Genomic DNA, 23,504 nt, shown 5'->3' with positions numbered 1-23,504 from the left:
AACTTGTAATATAAGCACAAGAATAGGAGCGCTACTGATTTAACTTGTAATATAAGAGCCAAATATAAGAGCCAGAATAGGAGTGCTACTGATTTAACTTGTAATATAAGCACAAGAATAGGAGTGCTACTGATTTAAGTTGTAATATAAGCACAAGAATAAGAGCGCTACTGATTTAACTTGTAAAATAAGCTCACGAATAGGAGCCCTACTGATTTAACTTGTAATATAAGCACAAGAATAGGAGCGCTACTGATTTAACTTGTAATATAAGTGCAAGAACAGGAGTGCTACTGATTTAACTTGTAATATAGGCGCAAGAATAGGAGCACTACAGATTTAATTTGTAATATAAGCACAAGAATAGGAGCACTATTGATTTAACTTGTAATATAAGCTCAAGAATAGGAGCACTACTGATTTAACTTGTAATATAAGTGCAAGAATAGGAGCGCTACTGATTTAACTTGTAATATAAGCTCAAGAATAGGAGCGCTACTGATTTAACTTGTAATATAAGCACAAGAACAGGAGTGCTACTGATTGAACTTGTAATATAGGCGCAAGAATAGGAGCGCTACAGATGTAATTTGTAATATAAGCACAAGAATAGGAGCACTATTGATTTAACTTGTAATATAAGCTCAAGAATAGGAGCACTACTGATTTAACTTGAAATATAAGCGCAAGAATAGGAGCGCTATTGAAATAACTTGTAATATGAGCACAAGAATAGGAGCGCTACTGATTTAACTTGTAATATAAGCACAAGAATAGGAGCGCTACTGATTTAACTTGTAATATAATCACAAGAATAGGAGCGCTATTGATTTAACTTGTAATATAAGCGCAAGAATAGGAGCGCTACTGAAATAACTTGTAATATGAGCACAAGAATAGGAGCGCTACTGATTTAACTTGTAATATAAGCGCAAGAATAGGAACGCTACTGATTTAACTTGTAATATAAGCACAAGAATAGGAGCGCTACTGATTTAACTTGTAATATAAGAGCAAGAATAGGAGAGCTACTGATTTAACTTGTAATATAAGCACAAGAATAGGAGCGCTACTGATTTAACTTGTAATATAAGCACAAGAATAGGAGCGCTACTGATTTAACTTGTAATATAAGCACAAGAATAGGAGCGCTACTGATTTAACTTGTAATATAAGCACAAGAATAGGGGCGCTACTGATTTAACTTGTAATTTAAGCACAAGAATAGGAGCGCTATTGATTTAACTTGTAATATAAGCACAAGTATAGGAGCGCTACTGATTTAACTTGTAATATAAGCACAAGAATAGGAGCCCTACTTATTTAACTTGTAATATAAGCGCATGAATAGGAGCGCTACTGATTTAACTTTTAATATAAGCACAAGAATAGGATTGCTACTGATTTCACTTTTAATGTAAGCACAAGAATAGGAACGCCACTGATATAACTTGTAATAGAAGCGCAAGAATAGAAGCGCTACAGATTTAACTTGTAATATAAGCACAAGAATAGGAGCGCTACTGATTTAACCTGTAATATAAAGCACACAAATAGAAGCGCTACTGATTTAACTTGTAATATAAGCGCAAGAATAGGAACGCTACTGATTTAACTTGTAATATAAGCACAAGAATAGGAGCGCTACTGATTTAACTTGTAATATAAGAGCAAGAATAGGAGAGCTACTGATTTAACTTGTAATATAAGCACAAGAATAGGAGCGCTACTGATTTAACTTGTAATATAAGCACAAGAATAGGAGCGCTACTGATATAACTTGTAATATAAGCACAAGAATAGGAGCGCTACTGATTTAACTTGTAATATAAGCACAAGAATAGGGGCGCTACTGATTTAACTTGTAATTTAAGCACAAGAATAGGAGCGCTATTTATTTAACTTGTAATATAAGCACAAGTATAGGAGCGCTACTGATTTAACTTGTAATATAAGCACAAGAATAGGAGCCCTACTTATTTAACTTGTAATATAAGCGCATGAATAGGAGCGCTACTGATTTAACTTTTAATATAAGCACAAGAATAGGATTGCTACTGATTTCACTTTTAATGTAAGCACAAGAATAGGAACGCCACTGATATAACTTGTAATAGAAGCGCAAGAATAGAAGCGCTACAGATTTAACTTGTAATATAAGCACAAGAATAGGAGCGCTACTGATTTAACCTGTAATATAAAGCACACAAATAGAAGCGCTACAGATTTAACTTGTAATATAAAAACAAGAATAGAAGCGCTACTGATATAACTTGTAATATAAGCACAAGAATAGGAACGCTACTGATTTATCTTGTAATATAAGAGCCAGAATAGGAGTGCTACTGATTTAACTTGTAATATAAGCACAAGAATAGGAGTGCTACTGATTTAAGTTGTAATATAAGCACAAGAATAAGAGCGCTACTGATTTAACTTGTAAAATAAGCTCACGAATAGGAGCCCTACTGATTTAACTTGTAATATAAGCACAAGAATAGGAGCGCTACTGATTTAACTTGTAATATAAGTGCAAGAACAGGAGTGCTACTGATTTAACTTGTAATATAGGCGCAAGAATAGGAGCACTACAGATTTAATTTGTAATATAAGCACAAGAATAGGAGCGCTACTGATTTAACTTGTAATATAAGCACAAGAATAGAAGCGCTACTGATTTAACTTGTAATATAAGCACAAGAATAGGAGCGCTACTGATTTAATTTGTAATATAAGCACAAGAATAGGAGCACTACTGATTTAACTTGTAATATAAGTGCAAGAATAGGAGCGCTACTGATTTAACTTGTAATATAAGCTCAAGAATAGGAGCGCTACTGATTTAACTTGTAATATAAGCACAAGAACAGGAGTGCTACTGATTGAACTTGTAATATAGGCGCAAGAATAGGAGCGCTACAGATGTAATTTGTAATATAAGCACAAGAATAGGAGCACTATTTATTTAACTTGTAATATAAGCTCAAGAATAGGAGCGCTACTGATTTAACTTGTAATATAATCACAAGAATAGGAGCGCTATTGATTTAACTTGTAATATAAGCTCAAGAATAGGAGCACTACTGATTTAACTTGTAATATAAGCGCAAGAATAGGAGCGCTACTGATTTAACTTGTAATATAATCACAAGAATAGGAGCGCTATTGATTTAACTTGTAATATAAGCGCAAGAATAGGAGTGCTACTGAAATAACTTGTAATATGAGCACAAGAATAGGAGCGCTACTGATTTAACTTGTAATATAAGCACAAGAATAGGAGCGCTACTGATTTAACTTGTAATATAAGCTCAAGAATAGGAGCGCTACTGATTTAACTTGTAATATAAGCACAAGAACAGGAGTGCTACTGATTGAACTTGTAATATAGGCGCAAGAATAGGAGCGCTACAGATGTAATTTGTAATATAAGCACAAGAATAGGAGCACTATTGATTTAACTTGTAATATAAGCTCAAGAATAGGAGCACTACTGATTTAACTTGAAATATAAGCGCAAGAATAGGAGCGCTATTGAAATAACTTGTAATATGAGCACAAGAATAGGAGCGCTACTGATTTAACTTGTAATATAAGCACAAGAATAGGAGCGCTACTGATTTAACTTGTAATATAATCACAAGAATAGGAGCGCTATTGATTTAACTTGTAATATAAGCGCAAGAATAGGAGCGCTACTGAAATAACTTGTAATATGAGCACAAGAATAGGAGCGCTACTGATTTAACTTGTAATATAAGCGCAAGAATAGGAATGCTACTGATTTAACTTGTAATATAAGCACAAGAATAGGAGCGCTACTGATTTAACTTGTAATATAAGAGCAAGAATAGGAGAGCTACTGATTTAACTTGTAATATAAGCACAAGAATAGGAGCGCTACTGATTTAACTTGTAATATAAGCACAAGAATAGGAGCGCTACTGATATAACTTGTAATATAAGCACAAGAATAGGAGCGCTACTGATTTAACTTGTAATATAAGCACAAGAATAGGGGCGCTACTGATTTAACTTGTAATTTAAGCACAAGAAAAGGAGCGCTATTGATTTAACTTGTAATATAAGCACAAGTATAGGAGCGCTACTGATTGAACTTGTAATATAAGCACAAGAATAGGAGCCCTACTTATTTAACTTGTAATATAAGCGCATGAATAGGAGCGCTACTGATTTAACTTTTAATATAAGCACAAGAATAGGATTGCTACTGATTTCACTTTTAATGTAAGCACAAGAATAGGAACGCCACTGATATAACTTGTAATAGAAGCGCAAGAATAGAAGCGCTACAGATTTAACTTGTAATATAAGCACAAGAATAGGAGCGCTACTGATTTAACCTGTAATATAAAGCACACAAATAGAAGCGCTACTGATTTAACTTGTAATATAAGCGCAAGAATAGGAACGCTACTGATTTAACTTGTAATATAAGCACAAGAATAGGAGCGCTACTGATTTAACTTGTAATATAAGAGCAAGAATAGGAGAGCTACTGATTTAACTTGTAATATAAGCACAAGAATAGGAGCGCTACTGATTTAACTTGTAATATAAGCACAAGAATAGGAGCGCTACTGATATAACTTGTAATATAAGCACAAGAATAGGAGCGCTACTGATTTAACTTGTAATATAAGAGCCAAATATAAGAGCCAGAATAGGAGTGCTACTGATTTAACTTGTAATATAAGCACAAGAATAGGAGTGCTACTGATTTAAGTTGTAATATAAGCACAAGAATAAGAGCGCTACTGATTTAACTTGTAAAATAAGCTCACGAATAGGAGCCCTACTGATTTAACTTGTAATATAAGCACAAGAATAGGAGCGCTACTGATTTAACTTGTAATATAAGTGCAAGAACAGGAGTGCTACTGATTTAACTTGTAATATAGGCGCAAGAATAGGAGCACTACAGATTTAATTTGTAATATAAGCACAAGAATAGGAGCACTATTGATTTAACTTGTAATATAAGCTCAAGAATAGGAGCACTACTGATTTAACTTGTAATATAAGTGCAAGAATAGGAGCGCTACTGATTTAACTTGTAATATAAGCTCAAGAATAGGAGCGCTACTGATTTAACTTGTAATATAAGCACAAGAATAGGAGCGCTACTGATTTAACTTGTAATATAGGCGCAAGAATAGGAGCGCTACAGATGTAATTTGTAATATAAGCACAAGAATAGGAGCACTATTGATTTAACTTGTAATATAAGCTCAAGAATAGGAGCACTACTGATTTAACTTGTAATATAAGCGCAAGAATAGGAGCGCTATTGAAATAACTTGTAATATGAGCACAAGAATAGGAGCGCTACTGATTTAACTTGTAATATAAGCACAAGAATAGGAGCGCTACTGATTTAACTTGTAATATAAGCACAAGAATAGGAGCGCTACTGATTTAACTTGTAATATAAGCGCAAGAATAGGAGCGCTACTGAAATAACTTGTAATATGAGCACAAGAATAGGAGCGCTACTGATTTAACTTGTAATATAAGCGCAAGAATAGGAACGCTACTGATTTAACTTGTAATATAAGCACAAGAATAGGAGCGCTACTGATTTAACTTGTAATATAAGAGCAAGAATAGGAGAGCTACTGATTTAACTTGTAATATAGGAACACAAGAATAGGAGCGCTACTGATTTAACTTGTAATATAAGCACAAGAATAGGAGCGCTACTGATTTAACTTGTAATATAAGCACAAGAATAGGAGCGCTACTGATTTAACTTGTAATATAAGCACAAGAATAGGAGCGCTACTGATTTAACTTGTAATTTAAGCACAAGAATAGGAGCGCTATTGATTTAACTTGTAATATAAGCACAAGTATAGGAGCGCTACTGATTTAACTTGTAATATAAGCACAAGAATAGGAGCCCTACTGATTTAACTTGTAATATAAGCGCATGAATAGGAGCGCTACTGATTTAACTTTTAATATAAGCACAAGAATAGGATTGCTACTGATTTCACTTTTAATGTAAGCACAAGAATAGGAACGCCACTGATATAACTTGTAATATAAGCGCAAGAATAGAAGCGCTACAGATTTAACTTGTAATATAAGCACAAGAATAGGAGTGCTACTGATTTAACCTGTAATATAAAGCACACAAATAGAAGCGCTACTGATTTAACTTGTAATATAAGCGCAAGAATAGGAACGCTACTGATTTAACTTGTAATATAAGCACAAGAATAGGAGCGCTACTGATTTAACTTGTAATATAAGAGCAAGAATAGGAGAGCTACTGATTTAACTTGTAATATAAGCACAAGAATAGGAGCGCTACTGATTTAACTTGTAATATAAGCACAAGAATAGGAGCGCTACTGATATAACTTGTAATATAAGCACAAGAATAGGAGCGCTACTGATTTAACTTGTAATATAAGCACAAGAATAGGGGCGCTACTGATTTAACTTGTAATTTAAGCACAAGAATAGGAGCGCTACTTATTTAACTTGTAATATAAGCACAAGTATAGGAGCGCTACTGATTTAACTTGTAATATAAGCACAAGAATAGGAGCCCTACTTATTTAACTTGTAATATAAGCGCATGAATAGGAGCGCTACTGATTTAACTTTTAATATAAGCACAAGAATAGGATTGCTACTGATTTCACTTTTAATGTAAGCACAAGAATAGGAACGCCACTGATATAACTTGTAATAGAAGCGCAAGAATAGAAGCGCTACAGATTTAACTTGTAATATAAGCACAAGAATAGGAGCGCTACTGATTTAACCTGTAATATAAAGCACACAAATAGAAGCGCTACAGATTTAACTTGTAATATAAAAACAAGAATAGAAGCGCTACTGATATAACTTGTAATATAAGCACAAGAATAGGAACGCTACTGATTTATCTTGTAATATAAGAGCCAGAATAGGAGTGCTACTGATTTAACTTGTAATATAAGCACAAGAATAGGAGTGCTACTGATTTAAGTTGTAATATAAGCACAAGAATAAGAGCGCTACTGATTTAACTTGTAATATAAGCACAAGAATAGGGGCGCTACTGATTTAACTTGTAATTTAAGCACAAGAATAGGAGCGCTACTGATTTAACTTGTAATATAAGTGCAAGAACAGGAGTGCTACTGATTTAACTTGTAATATAGGCGCAAGAATAGGAGCACTACAGATTTAATTTGTAATATAAGCACAAGAATAGGAGCGCTACTGATTTAACTTGTAATATAAGCACAAGAATAGAAGCGCTACTGATTTAACTTGTAATATAAGCACAAGAATAGGAGCGCTACTGATTTAATTTGTAATATAAGCTCAAGAATAGGAGCACTACTGATTTAACTTGTAATATAAGTGCAAGAATAGGAGCGCTACTGATTTAACTTGTAATATAAGAGCAAGAATAGGAGCGCTACTGATTTAACTTGTAATATAAGCACAAGAACAGGAGTGCTACTGATTGAACTTGTAATATAGGCGCAAGAATAGGAGCGCTACAGATGTAATTTGTAATATAAGCACAAGAATAGGAGCACTATTTATTTAACTTGTAATATAAGCTCAAGAATAGGAGCGCTACTGATTTAACTTGTAATATAATCACAAGAATAGGAGCGCTATTGATTTAACTTGTAATATAAGCTCAAGAATAGGAGCACTACTGATTTAACTTGTAATATAAGCGCAAGAATAGGAGCGCTACTGATTTAACTTGTAATATAATCACAAGAATAGGAGCGCTATTGATTTAACTTGTAATATAAGCGCAAGAATAGGAGTGCTACTGAAATAACTTGTAATATGAGCACAAGAATAGGAGCGCTACTGATTTAACTTGTAATATAAGCACAAGAATAGGAGCGCTACTGATTTAACTTGTAATATAAGCTCAAGAATAGGAGCGCTACTGATTTAACTTGTAATATAAGCACAAGAACAGGAGTGCTACTGATTGAACTTGTAATATAGGCGCAAGAATAGGAGCGCTACAGATGTAATTTGTAATATAAGCACAAGAATAGGAGCACTATTGATTTAACTTGTAATATAAGCTCAAGAATAAGAGCACTACTGATTTAACTTGTAATATAAGCGCAAGAATAGGAGCGCTACTGATTTAACTTGTAATATAATCACAAGAATAGGAGCGCTATTGATTTAACTTGTAATATAAGCGCAAGAATAGGAACGCTACTGAAATAACTTGTAATATGAGCACAAGAATAGGAGCGCTACTGATTTAACTTGTAATATAAGCACAAGAACAGGAGCGCTACTGAATTAACTTGTAATATAAGCACAAGAATAGGAGCGCTTCTGATTTAACTTGTAATATAAGCACAAGAACAGGAGCGCTACTGATTTAGCTTGTAATATAAGCACAAGAATAGGAGCACTACAGATTTAACTTGTAATATAAGCACAAGAATAGGAGCGCTACTGATTTAACCTGTAATATAAGCACACAAATAGAAGCGCTACAGATTTAACTTGCAATATAAAAACAAGAATAGAAGCGCTAATAATATAACTTGTAATATAAGCACACGAATAGGAACGCTACTGATTTAACTTGTAATATAAAAACAAGAATAGGAGCGCTTTTGATTTAACTTGTAAAATAAGCTCACGAATAGGAGCACTACTGATTTAACTTGTAATATAAGCACAAGAATAGGAGCGCTACTGATTTAACTTGTAATATAGGCGCAAGAATAGGAGCGCTACTGATTTAACTTGTAATATAAGCACAAGAATAGGAGTGCTACTGATTTAACTTGTAATATAAGCACAAGAATAGGAGCGCTACTGATTTAACTTGTAAAATAAGCACAAGAATAGGAGCGCTACTGATTTAACTTGTAATATAAGCATATATGGGGCACAAGGGGTCATCATAGGGCACAAGGGGTGCTCATTGGGCACAAGGGGTGCATCATGGGGTACAAGGGGTCATCATGGGGCACAAGGGGTCATCATGGGGCACAAGGGGTCATCATGGGGCAAAAGGGGTGCTGGAAGTCCTACAATCCCCTGTTGTTCCGTCTACACATGCTGATTCTATAGTTGCTGCTGAGGTCCATGGTGATGGTGCTGCCCCTGCTGCAGCTAGTCATCGAATTACATTCTGCGGATTTCCACTGCATGTAAGTGAAACTACTACATCCCACCCCCATTCCCTTAACCACCCTAATTACTGAAAATATATCATTAGTTTAATTCATGTTTTGGTCACTATGACTATCATTTCGAGGAATGAAAATGGATGTTTATACCTTATGTTCACACCTTCTGTAAAAACATTATTATTTAGATATATATATACCCATGTGCAGGGATAGGCAAGGTGTCCTTCACTAAAAGTCTTTACCTTAGAAAATGTCTGCCACAGCCTTGGCTCGTGCCTATCCCTGCACATGGGTCAATTTCTATTGGATGTGAGAAACCTTGATTTATATCTTAAAAGTGAATATCACTATATGTACCCTTCATACACATGTGATGTGGATTAGAGAACATGAATATGTCATAAACATGATGATATTACCTTTTTTGGGCCATTTCCACACAGGCCTTATTATATGTTTCAAAAATATTAGTGTACTAAAACACCCCTCACATGGATGTGGATGACAATTATATGGTAAATAACAGAGGACAAGATTTAGGCTGAAATATAACAATATATTTTTTTTTTTTAGGCTTCTTAGATGAGGGGGCTGAGGTGCCTGGAGTGGCTCTCCTGGGTCTCCTGGGTTGTGTGGATTCAGAGGATTCTGCAGGAGTGCTGGCCACAGATGAGAGGCTGGAGACAGTGTCCTGCTGGTGTGTGAAATGCTCCACCAACACAGCCAACAGTTGGTTTTGTTCCAGCCATCTGTTGTCAGTCTTCATCTGCATATCCAAAATAACTCTCATCATCTGAGATTGGTTCTGGACTATACCACTTAAAGATGCTGCCATGTCCCGTTGCAGCTCAATGGAACACTGGAGTAAAGTCTGTTGGCTCCTGTAAAACCTGCGTTGGTCTCTCTGCATTCTCTCGCAGGTTGCTGTGAGCCTCCTCTGGAGGGCAATGTATTCGTCGCCCAGGGCAGAAGTCAGAGGATCTACAGGCTGTTCACCAGCAGGAATTATAGGCGCAGGTTCACCTCTAGCTGCTGTTGCATCTGGAACTATGACAGCTGTTGATTCAGGAGGAACTACAATAGCTGGTGCTTCAGGAGGAACAATGACAGCTGGTGCTTCAGGAGGAACAATGACAGCTGGTGCTTCAGGAGAAACAATGACAGCTGGTGCTTCAGGAGGAACTACAAGAGCTGGTGCTTCAGGAGGAACAATGACAGCTGGTGCTGCAGGAGGAACTACCACAGCTATATGCTCCTCTTCATATGCTGGAGCTCTTCCAAGGAAAGCAGATGGTGGAGCTCTCCGGGTGGACTGGTAGTCCCATTGACGACTGGTGTGTGACCACTCAGCCTGTCCAGTCTGTATGTCCTGTTGGTAAAAGTCCTGACTGGCCTGATATTTGGAGGCGGGGGTTAAAGACATCTACCCTTTGGGGATGCCTTGGCTGCCTCTCATAACCAAAAGAATAGTCCTCCGGCCAGGGCTCCTGCCAGGGCTCCTCTTCAAAACTTGGTGGCATGATGTATGGGTCCTCAACAGAGGCAATCCAACCCACCTCATGCCTGGGAGCATACTGTTGAGGGATTCTATGGCCTGGTGGTTGCGGTGGAGGCATTCTTTGGCCTGGTGGTTGCGGTGGATGCATGCCCATTTGCACCCTGGTGACAGGAGGTTCTGTGGAGGAGTCAAATGATGAGAGGTATTAGTACAATCATATATATATATCCATGTGGGCATACAATGTACATTGATACATGCTAGGGCCTATACTCATTCTCATGTCAAACTCTATAACATGCATGTGCACATTATGATTTGTGATATGAGGGATTTTAATATGCAAAGTATACATGTATGTGTTTCATACAATAGTTATATGTACATGTCAGTAATAGATAAAATGTGTTCTTTAAGTGACACTATGGTCACACAATTTCCTTTAGCCTGATGTAGGCACATAACGTGCTTTCTTGAGCTAAAAGTATTGTAATGGCTATAGTGTCAATTTACTGAAAACTCTACATGTGGCTTGTGGCCTGTGTTACTCCGAGACATGTTAGTATTTAACTATTCCACCTCATATCATGGATTTCAATGTGTTAAGTAGCATTAAATGGACATTAAACCCATTTTTATTCTTTCATGATTCAGCAAGAGCATGCAATTTTAAACAACTTTCTAATTTACTTCCATTACCTAATTTGCTTCATTCTCTTTATATTCTTAGCTGAAAAGCATATCTAGATAGGCTCAGAAGCTGCTGATTGGTGGCTGCACATCAATGCCTCATGCGATTGGCTCACCCATGTGCATTGATATTTAATAAACAAAGAATAACAAAATAATGAAGAAAATTAGATAATAGAAGTAAATTGGGATGTTGTTTAAAACTGTATTCTCTATTAAAAAGCTTAGGTTTAATGTCCCTTTAATGTAAAATCTAATTGTAGATGTTTTTGTTAGTAGGCCAAATACCATGCTCCTCATTGTGTACATGAATGTGTGACATTAAAGGATGTTATAGCTCAAATACATATAATACTGGTGTGTGGGATGTTACTCACCAGCATGCTGTGCTGATGTTGCAGTCCCTGAGTCACGAGCCCCTGGAAGTCCACGGACTGCTGTGACGCTCAGGGACCTGTGAATTATCTCATGCCACTCATTATATTCCGCCTCCTGGGGAGGACCACCGCCTGTTCCCCTCTGGTGCATGGCTTCTTGGCCCATTTTCTCCTTCACCCGCCTCTTGCAGTCATTCCACCTTTTTCTTGAGCCCATCCACATTCCTCCTCTGCTGGACCACGCTGTTGACTGCCTCCTCGACCCTCAGCCATGCATCTTTATGCCTTCGGGCAACTCCTTTGCCCTTCTCTTGGCCAAAGAGGGCAGTGTGGTTATCCATGACGGCCTGGACTAGCGCAAGGTTTTCGGCAAAAGAGAAGTTGGGGCACCTCATGCGCTCCTCGTCCTGGGCCACCTGACTTCCTCCTTGGGATGTCCCTGTTGTGGGTTCCTCCCTATCCTCTCCCTCCTCCCCCCTTCTATCCCCATGTGCACCCTCTACCCCTCTTCTGAGTGTGCCTGGCCTTGGGGCAACCCCACTCCCATCCTCCCTTCTAACTCTCCCTCTCCCCACTCCACTCACTCCCTGATGGGGACCCTGCTGCTCCTCCTGTCTATAATCCTCTCCCTGCAACTCCCCTTCCCTCCTCCCCCCTGCCCTAGCTCTCCCTGTCATCCTCAAACTACACACACTCACACACTCACACTCAGTCCCACTTCAATCACACACAATCACAACCAAACACTCAGCCTATCACACTGTAAAAGATAAATAAAATGTGTGAGGTGTTAGAAAAAAAAAGTGTTGTGTATTTTGTATATGTGTGTATGCAAAATGTGTGCAATATGTAAAAAAAAGTGTAAGTAAATGTACAGGCTTAACAATCCAAAAATCCGACCTAACTAACTGAATGAAATGCTCCTCTCTCACTGCTCTTACCACTAATCTCTACTCACTGTACTGTGCTGTAGCTCCAAGAACCAACCAAACACACTAAAGAAAATGGCCGCCGCACATGGGTTTATGTATGAATTTTGAACGGCGTAATTACGTGTTGCATCTTTTAGAACTGGCCGTTGTTTTTTACGATTCGTAGCCTAATTTGCATAAAACTACACTTTATTGAGACTTTACGTGAACAAAATACAGGCGTAAGTACTTGCGACGACTAAAATGTGTATTTGCGCACATTTCATTTGATCACCGGTTTTTCCTACTTACGCCAGTTTAGCATCTGATGGCGTGGATAGCTCGAGTTGCGAGGTGAAATTATGGGCTGCGCGGGTTCCCTCGCTTGCGCCGAAAACTACGACCTATATCGGATTGCGCCCAAGAATAGGAGTGCTACTGATTTAACTTGTAATATGAGCACAAGAATAGGAGCGCTACTGATATAACTTGTAATATAAGCACAAGAATAGGAACGCTACTGATTTAACTTGTAATATAAGCACAAGAATAGGAGCGCTACTGAAATAACTTGTAATATGAGAACAAGAATCGGAGCGCTACTGATTTAACTTGTAATATAAGCACAAGAATAGGAGCGCTACTGATTTAACTTGTAATATAAGCACAAGAATAGGAGCGCTACTGAAATAACTTGTAATATGAGCACAAGAAAAGGAGCGCTACTGATTTAACTTGTAATATAAGCACAAGAATAGGAGCGCTACTGATTTAACTTGTAATATAAACACAAGAATAGGAGCGCTACTGATTTAACTTGTAATATAAGCGCAAGAATAGGAGCACTACTGATTTAACTTGGAATATAAGCACAAGAATAGGAGCGCTACTGATTTAACTTGTAATATAAGCACAAGAATAGTAGTGCTACTGATTTAACTTGTAATATAAGCACAAGAATAGGAGCACTAATAATTTAACTTCAGCGATGTTTAAAGTCAGTTGCGCAAATATTTTGGAACTCCACTTTTTATTTTGAGCTTATTAGTAATTGAGGGTGAGAGGTTGAAAACCTCATGGTGAGCCAGTGACAAGAGACATGTATGTAGCTACCAATCATCAGCTAGCTCCCATCAGTGCGTTGCTGCTTGTTAGCCTACCTAGGTAGGCTTTTCAGCTGTCAGGGTATGGCTGAGTGGCATTGGATATCACATGATTTAATATCTCTTTTAGCTAATATCTACTATGAATTGATTTAGCTGCATTGTGAACAAACACTGGAATGGGTGATATCAACCCCTTCCTTTTGTTCTCAACTACAGACTTGTAGAACAAATGAAATAAACAGGACTTCTAAAAAACAAACAAACATTGGTCCCAAACTAATAATGTCACATCTCAAGAGTCTTTGATCACTGTCTCAGAAGAGAGGTAATTTCTAATGAATTATTGTGGAATAGCCTTCTCTGACTGAAATTTCTAAATTAATTTAGCCTTTGAAGCTCATAACTCCACATGGGGTCATTACATGGGCCTGTTAAATAACCAAGCCTGGATGCATCCTGGGATGTTGGAGATAAGATTCTCTACATAATACCCTATGTAATACCCTAAGTATTTCAGGATGAAAATGTCGCCCTGAAATCAAACCAGCAATTTCCATATGCTGTGAATATGCAGGTGTCTAACGATGTTGTAATCCCTGCTGGCTGCTGATAAATTCCTCTTATCCTTACAAAAAAAAAAAAAAAAAAAAGAGGTCAGAAATTAAAAAATTCTTTAACACTAATATGCATCTCCCATAGAATGCAAAATCTGGGTATAACAATGACCCATACTCCTATGGTAAATATTGGAACTACTCCAATACATGTTAATGTGCATAACATGACCCCACAGGATATCACCTTATCCAAGGGAACTACCATAGGATATGCTTTGTAATCAAGTTATTACACCTTTGGATTCCAGAATAATGTAATTGGGCTAATACCTGAAGAATACTTAACTGAAGAACAATTAATAGAACAAACCTTTGCATCTATGCAAGAGGGGCTATTTACAATTCAGTCTATTTATCCCTTCAGCTCAGAGGAAGGCATCTGTAAAATTGAAGAAGCCTCTCTAGTATTTGATCAGCCGATCAAAGAGCAGGAATACCCCAATACCCAGAGTAATATAAATTATAATCAAGGGGATCTAACCTCTAGGTTGGAAGAAGCCTATGAGATAGGATAGCCTGAAATCTTTCCAGGATTTCAGCAAATAATCGAAGAGCAAATCTCCTTAGCTAATGGCAGTTCCAGTGATGATGATCGCCAACAGCTACGAGAACTTCTGATGGAGTACAAGGATATTTTTGCTAGGGATTCTTATGACTGTGGGACTACAGACTTGCACATTTCAAAAATCCAAACAGATCCCAATGCACCACCTGTCTTTGTTAAACAATACAGACTTCTTTTAGCCTCATATAATTCTCTTGCAGAAATCATAAGGAACCTGGAAGAAATAGGTATTATCAGACAGGTGCATAGCTCTTATAACAATCCTATTCTAGGTGTCCTTAAGCCCAATGGTCAATGGCATTTGTGTGCTGACTTAAGACAGCTAAACAAGCGAGTGTACATGTCTGGATGGCCTGTGCCATATATTGACCAGTGCCTAGTGCAGATGCAGGGATCTAAAATATTCACTGCCATTGATTGTGCACAGGGATATTGGACCATAAAGGTACATGAGGAGGAACAGTATAAGCTTGCATTCTCGTTTCAAAAGGTCCAGTATGCATTCCAAAGGCTCCCGTTTGGATACATAAATTCAGGTTATGAATTTGCTGTATTCATGCAAATGGCTATGCCTGATGCACTGGAAAGGGGGACCTTATCTTATGTTGATGATGTTTTAATCAAAAGCACAGACTTTGAGAAACACATCAATGAACTTAAACATGTCCTCAGCTAACTTAAAAGGGCAGGTGTCAAATTATCCCTAAAAAAAGCTCAATGGTGCCGCTCTCGGGTAAACTTCTTAGGACATGCAGTTACTTCTGAAGGGTTAAATCCTAAGAAGAAAAAGGTGGAAGCATAAAATAAATTCTAAGAATCCAACTAACTTAAAGGAATTGAGATCATTCCTGGGTATAACAAATTATTCACGCAAATTTATTGATAATTATGCAGAATTAGCTAAACCACTGCTACTTCTTCTAAAGAAGGATGTGAAATGGCACTGGAGTGGGGCTCAAGAGACAGCCATAAGAGAGCTGAAGAGAAAACTCACTCACGCACGTTGCTTAGCTTACCCTGAAGGGGGTAAACCATTCTACTTAGAGACAGGTTACACAGATATAAGCATGAGTGCTGTTTTATACCAAAAGCATGATAATTTAAGCAAAGTCATTGCTTATGTGAGTAAAACTCTATCCCCAGTAGAAATAAAATGTATCGATTGCGAAAAAGCCCTCTTATCTACTGTATGGGCTCTACAAAATTTCTGCAGCTATATACAGGGCGAGAAACTTATTGTAGAAATGGCCCACCAGCCTTTGCTATATCTGCAAAGTGAGAGAATAAGAGATGGAAATTTGTCTAATAGCCGCATACCAGTTTGGACTCTTTCCTTACAAGGCTGGCCTTTAGAAATTCGCTATTAGCAAAATAAAAATAATCCAGTCACACAGGGGCTTGCTGAGCTCCATGACTATACTGCTAAGGCTCAGGGACAAGCGTTATTAGAAGATGATTTCCTGGAGGAACAATTTCTTTCCCTGTATAAAATATACAATGAGGACCATTGTCAAACATTACCTTGGGTATATGTTGATGGTTGTTCTTACCATGCCACTATTGAAAGTGAGCACAGATAAATCGCCGGCATTGGTATAACTTGGATAAGTGGATTATCCAAATATTTCTGTAGGTTTCAACATTGGACCAAGATCCAGTCAAGTTGCAGAACTCACTGCTGTTCTAAAAACCATTGAAATGGTTATTGAACATGGTATTGATGAATTTGTGATCATTACTGACTCAAATTATGAGCGTGACAGTTTTGTTGAATACCTGCCAACTTGGAAAAGAAAATAGCATGCAGAAAACTAACAACAAACCAGTCAAACATGGCAAGTTGTTCTGCGAGATTGATAATCTGGTGGTGTCCAATGGGTTAACCATACACAGGAAGAAGACCAATGGTCATTCCAGGATTATAGGTCCTGATAAGGAAGGCAATGATCTTGCAGACTCATTAGCCAAACAAGGAGCAATAACGGGAGAACTCCTTAATATCAACCATTTAATGGGTGCAATTCAGGTAGAAGCCACTACCAGAAACCAGGCTAAACAACAGAGTGAGCCTAACCTGGTACAATGGAGTCAGAATTCTCCTAGTGAGGACCTGATCACTAGTCAAAAAGAAGACCCCATTGTAGGCATCTTCTATAAACACATAGAAGATCCTGAAAGCAACCCCATCTCAAAAGTTGATTGTATTGGTAAGGAAGATGTTAGAATCTTAATGAAATCCAGATCACAATTCAAGTTACAGGATGGTTTGTTAGTTAGAATCTCCAAAACTGGCATCCAGCAATGGGTGGTACCTACAAAGTTCAAAGGTCTCATGCTTCAACATGCCCATGATGCTCCCAAATCTGGCCATCGTGGTACCAAATTATTATGAAATATTACGTGATTACGCCTTTTGGCTGCACATGTTGAAGGATGTTCAAACCTACTGTCTCGTCCAGAGAGGGATTGCCTGATATTTCTGGGCTGGACTGTACTGTGAAGTCAGGATCAGACTGATGTGCTTCAGGAAAGTTCTTCTCTGTGAAAGGCGCATGTTGAGCAAAAAGAGGCTGCTTCTTGGGTGGTAACTAGCCATAGAACAAGCTATTATGCTATTGTTCGATCTCAGATTGAGCGCTTCTCTCTTTTTATTTATGCAAATTAGGACACTTAGGGAAGTCTCCCTAAGTGTGATGCGAGAATCCAGACGTGGACCCGTTGCTCAGTGTGCCTAGAGGGATATGACTGCACCTCACTGACGATGCCCAAAATAGGCTGAAACATATGTCTGGGGTTTTGCTGTTTCTCTCGTTCAGAGAGGGATTGCCTGGTATTTCGGGGCTGGACTGTACTGTGAAGTCAGGATCAGACTGATATGCTTTAGGAAAGTTCTTCTCTGTGAAAGGCACATGTTGAGCAAAAAGAGGCTGCTTCTTGGGTGGTAACTAGCCATAGAACAAGCTATTATGCTATTGTTCGTTGTCAGGTTGAGCGCTTATCTCTTTTTATTTATGCAAATAATGACACTTAGGGAAGTCTCCCTAAGTGTGATGCGGGAATCCAGACATGGACCCGCTGCTCAGTGTGCCTAGAGGGATATGGCTGCACCTCACTTGCGAGGCCCACAATAGACTGAAACGTACATCTGGGGTTTTGCTGTTTCTCTTGTTCAGAGAGGGATTGCCTGGTATTTCAGGGCTCGACTGTACTGTGAATTCAGGATCAGACTGATATGCTTCAGGAAAGTTCTTCTCTGTGAAAGGCACATGTTGAGCAAAAAGAGGCTGCTTCTTGGGTGGTAACTAGCCATAGAACAAGCTATTATGCTATTGTTCGTTCTCAGGTTGAGCGCTTCTCTCTTTTTATTTATGCAAATTATGACACTTAGGGAAGTCTCCCTAAGTGTGATGCAGGAATCCAGACGTGGACCCGTTGCTCAGTATTCCTAGAGGGATATGGCTGCACCTAACTGACGAGGACCACAATAGGTAGAAACCTACGTCTGGGGTTTTGCTGTTTCCCTCGTTCAGAGAGGGATTGCCTGGTAAGGCTGCTCTATATGTTTAGTATTTAAATCAAAGGTATTCTAAAATTATAGTTATATCGTAGTTGGGAATTCATTTTTATATTTAATATTAATTAGACCAAGAGTAGTAAGTATACTGGTATTAAATATTAATGTTCAGAAATAATTTTGTATTTTAATATCATAAATTAATTACAGTTATTGCTATATATATATTTTAGAATTTGCCTTATTGTAGCTAAATAAGAGGTCATTTCAGGTCAGACATATTGGCATATAAATGGCTGTTTTCATTAATAATATATATGATTTCTGATGTTTTTAATTGAAGTTATATAGAATCATTTGTGGGCTAAATAACTTAATTATACTTGTCTGAAAGTTATCTTAAATCTATTGAGACCCAGTAAGATTTGTGTGAAGTATCTTGGTATATTGTTTATCTAAACACTGTGAAGTTAGCGGTCCATATTCTGGTATTTTATTGTGGTATTTTATTGCAATTCATTGTGAGTAAGGTTAATTTTAAAGGTATATTTTTTATTCCAAGTTGTTTTTTATTGGTATAATTTCAAAAATACAAAATCCGTTAAGGAATACAAAATACAATTGTCATTGACAAAGAAAAACAATCAGAATGTCAAATTAAAATAACAGTCTCTCAAGGCAACAGTATTGAGAAAATAAAAAACATATGCAAAAAGAAAAACAACAGTCTACCGTGTCATTTCAGGGTTTCAAATCAATATTACATAAGAATATCTGAAAGGATGTACCGTCAATTAATGAAAATTCTCTATCTATGCAGGGAAGTATGGGAGGGTAAGGGGGAACTCATTAGTGGATGAGTGATTAAAGAGAGTTTTCTGAGGCTAAATATTGTGTCCACATATTTTGTGCAATAATATAATGATCCCTAGTGTCCAATCTAAAAGCTTTATATTCTTCTAGTTCTATAAGGTCGCTAACTTTATTTTTCCACATTATGATATTGGGAGGGGCTATGGATTTCCAGTTCTTTGCAATAAGTGCTTTAGCGCCATTTGAGAATATGCGAAGTAAAATGACATGGGATTTGGAGGGGAGTTTGATGTGTTTGTTTAGAAGAAATATTAGGGGATCGAAAGGGAGTATGAACTGGAAATTTTTTTCAATCTCACCCAGAAGGGTTCTCCAAAACCAAGTGATGCTGTTGCACCACCACCACATGTGGCCCATACCACTCCCCGCGTGTCCACATCGCCAGCATTTATTCCCAGTTGTAGGGTATAATTTGTATAAACGTCTAGGTGTGAGATACCAATTATGAAGGATTTTATAGTTCATCTCTAGAAGGGCAGCCGATGAGGAGGATGACATAGTATTTATAAATATAGATGATGCTACTTGGGGGAGAATGATGACTCCTAACTCCCTTTCCCATGATTCAATAGCTCCAGGTAAGTACCCCGGAGGAGGTTGAGTTAAAATAGAATAAATTTTAGATAGGGTATGCCTTAAAGGGGTAGGAGATGTAATCAACGTTTCTAGTTTAGTCATAGGTCTAAGCATGTTATTATTGGATTTATGAGTTGTAATATAATTGTGAAGTCTTCTATAGTTAAACCAGTTGGAGGCCCAAGCGAAGTTCCGCTCCTGAAGAGTGGTATGTGGGAGTAAGTGTTCGTTCTCTGAAAGGTGATGTATCGCAATGTCGGAGTGTTGGTTAGGGTTAGAGGGGTCAGTCCTCAGGTCAGCCAGAGAGAATTCAGAATTATGTGTCAGGGATGTGAGTGGGGAGGGGTTGGATGATAGGTAAGGGTTAGTTTTATTCGTTTTCCACCACTGTAATAAGGTCTCTCTAGTTATTGGATTGTCTATGTTGTGGATTGTGTTTTCAAAACGGGGGGACCAGCAAACAGAGCTGAGATTTTGGTCTTTATACAAATATTCTTCCAGGTGAACCCACCGCTTTTGAGACCCATGTATCCTCCAGTCGAGGATCCTTTGGATATAAATGGCAGATCTGTACAATTCTAAATTGGGGACCCCCAGACCACCATGTATTCGGGGGGATGTCATTATCTTACTATTAATTCTAGAATGCCTACCTCCCCAAATGAAGGAGCTGAATAGTCTTTGGATATTTGTGAGGTATCGGGGTGGAAGAGGGATAGGGAGAGCTTGCAATACATACAGTAGCCTGGGAAAAGCTGTCATTTTTATCGAGTTGATTCTACCCATCCAAGACAGGTGTCTAGAATGCCATGAGGAAAGTTCGCGTTCTAGAGATATTTTAAGAGGGACGTAATTATAGCGGTATGTTGAGTCTAAGTCTTCAGTAAGGTTAATACCTAAATATCTCAATGAGGTTTTGCACCGTCGGAAGGGACAGGTGAGTTCAATTTGTTGGGCAAGAGTGTCTGGCAACGAGATTCCTAGATACTCCGACTTAGACTGATTGATGGTAAAGTTGGTTAGTTTGTGAAAAAGTGTCAATTCATCTAGGAGTATGGGTATTGATTTATCCGGGGATGTGAGGGAAAACAACACGTCGTCTGCGAAGAGGGATAATTTATATGTCTCTCCCCCAACTAATATACCTGTAATGTTTGGGTTTTGTCTGACTCTGGCAGCGAAAGTCTCCAAGAGACATATAAATAGTAAAGGGGACAAGGGGCACCCCTGCCTGGTGCCGTTAGTTATTGGGAAGGGGCGGGATAGGATGCCATTCAGGGAGATTCGGGCACTGGGGCTATTATATAAAGCAAAAATTCTATGGAGCATAAGCTCGCCTAGGCCCATGGATTTCAGTGTAGCCTTAAGGAAGGACCATCTAACTCGATCAAAGGCCTTCTCCGCGTCTGTTGACAACCAGACTGCGGGAAGGCCCCGGTTTTTGGAGTGGAGAAGTAGATGGAGATTTCGGACTGTGTTGTCCTTAGCCTCCCTAAGTGGGACGAAACCAACCTGGTCCTGATGAATGAGTTGAGGGAGATATTGGTTTAGTCTAATAGCCAACATTTTAGCGAATATTTTTATATCCGCGTTTAGCAGAGAGATTGGCCTATAGTTAGGGATAAGATCTAGGGACTTGTTTGGTTTCGGTATTATTGAGATATGAGCTTGGAGGGATTGGGGGTGAAAGGAGATATCATTATCAATGTCAGAGAAATGTGATAGGAGGTGGGGGCCAAGAATGTCTATAAATTTAGAATAGTATGAGTGGCCAAAGCCATCTGGGCCCGGAGCTTTACCGGGCGGGAAAGAGAGGATAGCCTTTCGAAGTTCCTTCAAGGTGAAAGGGGATTCTAAATCTAATTTCTGGTCTTCTGTCAAGGAGGGGAGATGTAGTGAGGCAAGGTAGTCGGTTATGTCTGAGGGTGAAGGTGGGGTTTGTTTCTTGTCTAAATTATAGAGGTCCTCATAATAGGATTTGAAATTATCCGCTATGTCGGAAGATGTGAACCATGTTTTGCCTTTATTATCTTTTATACTCATAATATATCCCTTAGAAGACTTATTTCTCAATAAGCGTGCAAGGAGCCTGCCCTGTCTATTTCCTCCCTCGTAAAATCTTCTTCTAAGGAATAGAGCTTTACGTTTGGCCTCTAAGCCTAAAAGAAGGGCCAGCTGCCTCTGCTTATGAGTGATATGTTCGAGTAGGGAATGGGCCTTTGGGTGTCTTTTATGGGTGTCTTGGAGTTTGTCTAGTTCTTCTAGTAGATTACTAAGTGCCAGGGAGTTTTGTTTGTTATTTTCGCTTTGAGTGCAATTAATTCCCCTCTAATAACGCACTTGTGTGCTTCCCAAATCTGGTGGGGGGTGACATCTGGTGTAACATTTAACTGGAAATAGGACTCGATTTTCTCTTGGATGTGTAGTTTGGAAATTGGATCTGTCAGTAATGTTTCATCCAATCTCCAGGTGCGTTCTGGTTTCTGTGAAGTGGGCCAATTTAAAGAGCAACTAATCATAGCATGATCTGACCATGTTATGGGGAAGATGTTAGAGGATTGGACTAAGGTTAAACTAGTGACGTCAATCATGAAATAATCGATGCGGGAATATATTTGCTGGGGGTGGGAGAAAAACGTATAATCTTTGACATTTGGGTGGTGAATTCTCCAGGCATCATGGACATTTAGTTTTGAAATATGGGATTTGATTAGTTTTAACGTCTTTTGGGATATGGATGACGTTCCAGAGGAGCAGTCTAAATCTGGATTTAAAGCTAAATTGAAATCTCCTCCTATGATCAGGCAACCCCTGGACATTTCAGAAATTATGTTAGAGGTTCTGAGGAAGAACGAGGCGTCTCCAGAATTTGGGGCATATACATTAGCAATGGTTATGACTTTGTTGAAAAGTCGACCAGTGATTACCACTAGTCTTCCGTCTGTATCTTTAAAAATATTAGTGAGATGGAAAGGAATCTGTTTACGTATCAAAATTCCTACTCTGTTGTGTTTTGTGGTATGTGATGAAAGGAAGACCTGGCCAAATTTCCTAAGGGACTGTATGGGTTCTCTGCCCTTCCTAAAATGAGTCTCTTGGAGGAGAATAATATCGCTTTTAAGTCTATGATAATCCCTCAAAGCTTGGGATCTTTTCTGGGGGATGTTTAGCCCTTTAACATTATGGGACAAAAAATTAATAGGTCTAGGTTGTACAGCCATGTCTTATGTATTCAGTGGCGACTATAGATAAGTAGAGAGCTGGGACACACGGGGAGTAACAGGGGATGAGTATTAGTAAATGTTGCAGAGAGTAAATGTGTGCAATAGTGCATGAGATGGATAGAACCTTGTAAGTTATCTGTGAGAGTATATGATGAACAGGAACAGAGAATTCTTGGGGGTAAACATAGTGAGATATGAATGAACAGTACAGAAAAACATTTGTATGCAAAATTCAACTGGTAATAGGTACAGGTAGACTTTCAGGAACTGTTATGACATTTCTAATATAAACGGATTGCTTAAATATGAGCATATGAAAAAACAAGCATAAATAGAAATTTAAACATTTATGGTAACAAATGGTGGACGTGGAGTTGTAACAAGACACCATT

The sequence above is a fragment of the Bombina bombina genome, chromosome 6 (assembly GCF_027579735.1).
Source record: "Bombina bombina isolate aBomBom1 chromosome 6, aBomBom1.pri, whole genome shotgun sequence".
Lineage (NCBI taxonomy): Eukaryota > Metazoa > Chordata > Amphibia > Anura > Bombinatoridae > Bombina > Bombina bombina.
Note: the sequence above shows the minus strand (reverse complement) of the source record.